Source organism: Arachis ipaensis, chromosome B6, assembly GCF_059453495.1.
Source record: "Arachis ipaensis isolate K30076 ecotype BB chromosome B6, ASM5945349v1, whole genome shotgun sequence".
Lineage (NCBI taxonomy): Eukaryota > Viridiplantae > Streptophyta > Magnoliopsida > Fabales > Fabaceae > Arachis > Arachis ipaensis.
In genome coordinates, this window is record NC_142441.1 from 30,635,942 (window position 1) to 30,641,471 (window position 5,530).

A 5,530-nucleotide genomic window follows, 5' to 3' on the forward strand; every position below is an offset into this window, starting at 1 on the left:
TGAATCTGATTTTTGCTCAAGTCCCTCAATTTCAGTCAGAAAATACCTGAAATCATAGAAAAATACAAAAACTCATAGTAAAGTCCAGAAATGTGAATTTAACATAAAAACTAATGAAAACATCCCTAAAAGTAACTAGATTCTACTAAAAACATACTAAAAACAATGCCAAAAAGCGTATAAATTATCCACTCATCACAACACCAAACTTAAATTGTTGCTTGTCCCCAAGCAACTGAAAATCAAGTAGGATAAAAAAAGAGAATATACTATAAATTCCAAACTATCAATGAAACATAGCTCCAATCAGATGAGCGGGACTTGTAGCTTTTTGCCTCTTGAATAGTTTTGGCATCTCACTTTATCCATTGAGGTTCAGAATGATTGGCATCTATAGGAACTCAGAGTTCAGATAGTGTTATTGAATCTCCTAGTTCAGTATGATGATTCTTGAACACAGCTACTTTATGAGTCTTGGCCGTGGCCCTAAGCACTTTGTTTTCCAGTATTACCACCGGATACATAAATGCCACAGACACAAAATGGGGTGAACCTTTTCAGATTGTGACTCAGCTTTGCTAAAGTCCCCAATTAGAAGTGTCCAGGGTTCTTAAGCACACTCTTCTTTTGCTTTGGACCTTGACTTTAACCGCTCAGTCTCAAGTTTTCACTTGACACCTTCACGCCACAAGCACATGGTTAGGGACAACTTGGTTTAGCCGCTTAGGCCAGGATTTTATTCCTTTAGGCCCTCCTATCCACTGATGCTCAAAGCCTTGGGATCCTTTTTATTACCCTTGCCTTTTGGTTTTAAGGGTTACTGGCTTTTTGCTCTTGCCTCTTGGTTTTAAGAGCTTTTGGTTTTTTCTGCTTGCTTTTTCTTTTTCTTTCTATTTTTTTTTCGCTCTTTTTTTTTTCTGCAAGCTTTGTTCTTTGCTGCTTTTTCTTGCTTCAAGAATCATTTTTATGATTTTTCAGATTATCAAATAACATGTCTCCTTATCATCATTCTTTCAAGAGCCAACATATTTAACATTCTAAAACAACAACTTCAAAAGACATATGCACTGTTCAGGCATTCATTCAGAAAACAAGAAACATTGTCACCACATCAATATAATTAAACTAAGTTCAAGGATAAATTCAAAACTCATGTACTTCTTGTTCTTTTGAATTAAAACATTTTTCATTTAAGAGAGGTGATGGATTCATAGGACATTCATAACTTTAAGACAAAGTTACTAAATACTAATGATCATGTAATAAAACACAAACGTAGATAAGCACTTAAAACGAAAAACAGAGAAGGTAAGAACAAAGAATGAGTCCACCTTAGTGATGGTGGCGTTTCCTTCTTGAGGAACCAATGATATCCTTGAGCTCTTCTATGTCTTTTTCTTGTCTTTGTTGCTCCTCCCTCATTGCTTTTTGATCTTCTCTTATTTCATGAAGGATGATGGAGTGCTCTTCATGTTCCACCCTTAATTGTCCCATGTTGGAACTTAATTCTCCTAGGGAGGTGTTGATTTGCTCCCAATAGTTTTGTGGAGGAAAATGCATGTGAGGCATCTCCGGAATCTCATGGTGATGAGCTTCATGCGTCTCTTGAGATCCATGAATGGGCTCTCTTGCTTGCTCCATCCTTTTCTTAGTGATGGGCTTCTCTTCCTCAATGGGAATGTCTCTTTCTATGAAAGCTCCAGCTGAGTAACATAGATGGCAAATAAGATGAGGAAAAGCTAGCCTTGCCCAAGGAGAGGGCTTTTCGGCTATTTTGTAGAGTTCAAGGGAGATGACTTCATGAACTTCTACTTCCTCTCCAATCATGATGCTATGGATCATGATGGCCCGATCCACAGTAACTTCAGATCGGTTGCTAGTGGGGATGATGGAGCGTTGGATGAACTCCAACCATCCTCTAGCCACAGGCTTGAGGTCCAGTCTTCTTAATTGAACCGGCTTGCCTTTGGAGTCAATCTTCCATTGATCTCCTTCCACACATATGTCCATGAGGACTTGGTCCAACCTTTGATTAAAGTTGACCCTTCTAGTGTAGGGGCGTGCATCTCCTTGCATCATAGGCAAGTTAAACGCCAACCTCACATTTTCCAGACTAAAATCTAAGTATTTCCCCCGAACCATTGTAATATAATTCTTTGGGTTTGGGTTCTTACTTTGACCATGGTTCCTAGTGATCCATGCATTGGCATAGAACTCTTGAACCATTAGGATGCCGACTTGTTGGATGGGGTTTGTCAGAACTTCCCAACCTCTTCTTTGGATTTCATGTCGGATCTCCGGATACTCATTTCTCTTGAGCTTGAAAGGGACCTTGGGGATCACCTTCTTCTTGGCCACAACATCATAGAAGTGGTCTTGATGAGCTTTGGAGATGAATCTTTTCATCTCCCATGACTCGGAGGTGGAAGCTTTTGTCTTTCCTTTCCCTTTTTTGAGGTTTTTCTGGCCTTAGGTGCCATTAATGGTTATGGAAAAACAAAAAAGTTATGCTTTTACCACACCAAACTTAGAATGTTGCTCGCCCTCGAGCAAAAGAAGAAAGAATAGAAGAAGAAGAAGAAGATATGGAGGAGATGGAGGGATGTGTGTATTCGGCCATATGGGTGGGATTAGGTGGGAAAGAGATGTTAAATTTTGAAGGTGGGTGGGTGTATGGATGTGAGTGGTAAAGTGGTGATAGGGAAGAGAGATTGAGGTGATTGGTGAAGAGTTTTGGGGAAGAGTGTTTATGGGATTGTGTGAAAGAGGGGTGAGAAGAAGTGAGTGGAGGTAGGTGGGGATCCTGTGGGGTCCACAGATCCTGAGGTGTTCAGGGATTTACAACCTTGCACCAAATTGGGCATGCAAAATGCCCTTACACACAACTCTGGGCGTTCAGCGCCAGATTGGTGCTTGTTCTGGGCGTTGAACGCCCATTTGTTGCCCATTTTTGGCGTTGAACGCCAGAACCATGCTTGTTTTGTACGTTCAGTGCCAACTCTTCTCCAGGGTGCAATTCTGGCGTTCAAATGCCCAGATGCTGCCCATTTTGGGCGTTCAGCACCAGAACCATGCTCTGTTCTGGCATTGAACGCCAGCCAGATGCTTCTTACTGGCATTTAAACGCCAGTGAGATCCTCCTCCAGGGTGTGATTTTTCTTCTGCTGTTTTTGATTCTGTTTATAATTTTTATATTTATTTTGTGACTCCACATGATCATGAACCTGATAAAACATGAAAGAACAAGAAAAATAAAATTAGATAAATAAAAATTGGGTTGCCTCCCAACAAGCGCTTCTTTAATGTCAATAGCTTGACAGTGGGCTCTCATGGAGCCTCACAGATGTTCAGAGCATTGTTGAGACTTCCCAACACCAAACTTAGAGTTTGGATATGGGAGTTCAACACCAAACTTAGAGTTTGGTTGTGGCCTCCCAACACCAAACTTAGAATTTGACTGTGGGGGCTCTGGTTGACTCTGTTTTGAGAGAAGCTTTTTATGCTTCCTCTCCATGTTTACAGAAGGATGACCTCGAGTTTTAAACACAAGGGATTCCTCATTCAATTGAAGGACTAGTTCACCTCTGTCAACATCAATCACAGCTCTTGCTGTGGCTAGGAAGGGTCTTCCAAGGATGATGGATTCATCCTCATCCTTCCCAGTATCTAGGACTATGAAATCAACAGGGATGTAAAGGCCTTCAACCTTTACTAACACGTCCTCTACTTGTCCATAAGCCTGTTTTCTTGAATTGTCTGCTATCTCTAATGAGATTTTAGCAGCTTGCACCCCAAAGATTCCCAGTTTCTCTATTACAGAGAGGGGCATGAGGTTTATCCCTGAACCAAGATCACACAGAGCTTTTTCAAAGATCATGGTGCCTATGGTATAAGGTATTAGAAACTTTCCAGGATCCTGTTTCTTCTGAGGCAATGTCAGTTGATCCAGATCACTTATTTCATTGGTGAACAAGGGAGGTTCATCTTCCCAAGTCTCAATACCAAATAGTTTGGCATTCAGCTTCATGATTGCACCAAGGTACTTGGTAACTTGCTCCTCAGTAACATCCTCATTCTCTTCAGAAGAGGAATACTCATCAGAGCTCATGAATGGCATAAGGAGGTTTAATGGAATCTCTATGGTCTCTAGATGAGCCTCAGATTCCTTTGGTTCCTCAAAGGGAAACTCCTTATTGATCACTGGACGTCCCAGGAGGTCTTCCTCCTTGGGATTCACGTCCTCCTCCTCTTTTGTGGTTTCGGCCATGATGGTCATTTCAATGGCCTTGCACTCTCCTTTTGAATTTTCTTCTGTATTGCTTGGGAGAGTACTAGGAGGGATTTCAGTGACTCTTTTACTCAGCTGGCCCACTTGTGCTTCCAAATTTCTAATGGAGGACCTTGTTTCATTCATGAAACTTACAGTAGCCTTAGATAGATTAGAGACTAAGTTTGCTAAATTAGAGATATTTTGTTCAGAGTTCTCTGTCTGTTGCTGAGTGGATGATGGAAAAGGTTTGCTATTGCTAAACCTGTTTCTTCCACCATTGTTAAAGCCTTGTTGAGGATTTTGTTGATCCTTCCATGAGAGATTTGGGTGATTTCTCCATGAGGGATTATAGGTGTTTCCATATGGTTCACCCATGTAATTCACCTCTGCTATTGCAGGGTTCTCAGGATCATAAGCTTCTTCTTCAGAAGATGCCTCTTGAGTACTGTTGGATGCAACTTGCATTCCATTCAGACTCTGAGAAATCATATTGACTTGCTGAGTCAATATTTTATTCTGAGCCAATATGGCATTCAGAGTATCAATTTCAAGAACTCCCTTCTTCTGAGGCGTCCCATTACTCACAGGATTCCTCTCAGAAGTGTACATGAACTGGTTATTGGCAACCATGTCAATGAGTTCTTGAGCTTCTGCAGGCGTTTTCTTTAGGTGAATGGATCCACCTGCAGAAGTATCCAATGACATCTTAGCCAATTCAGATAGACCATCATAGAATATATCCAGGATGGTCCATTCTGAAAGCATGTCAGAAGGACACTTTTTGGTCAGTTGCTTGTATCTCTCCCAAGCTTCATAGAGGGATTCACCTTCTTTCTGTCTGAAGATTTGAACATCCACTCTAAGCTTACTAAGCTTTTGAGGAGGAAAGAACTTGGCTAAGAAAGCCGTGACCAGCTTATCCCAAAGATTTCAGGCTATCTTTGGGTTGAGAGTCCAACCACACTCTAGCTCTGTCTCTTACAGCAAAGGAGAAAAGCATGAGCCTGTAAACTTCAGGATCTACTCCATTAGTCTTAATAGTATCATAGATCTGCAAGAATTCAGTTAAGAACTGAAAAGGATCTTCAGATGGAAGTCCATGAAACTTGCAGTTCTGCTGCATCAGAGAAACTAATTGAGGTTTCAGCTCAAAATTGTTTGCTCCAATGGTAGGGATTGAGATGCTTCTTCCATGTAAATTGGAATTAGGTGCAGTAAAGTCACCAAGCATCCTCCTTGCATTATTATTATTATTTTCGG

At 41.0% G+C, this 5,530-nt stretch overlaps 1 non-coding gene across 1 annotated transcript; it reads left to right on the forward strand.

Moving 5' to 3' along the window:
- Window positions 1-5,029: 5,029 nt before the first annotated feature.
- LOC148555032 (small nucleolar RNA R71) lies at window positions 5,030-5,137 on the forward strand. Its single transcript, XR_015887010.1, has one exon. It is a non-coding gene; the product is annotated as a small nucleolar RNA R71 (small nucleolar RNA).
- Window positions 5,138-5,530: the final 393 nt, after the last annotated feature.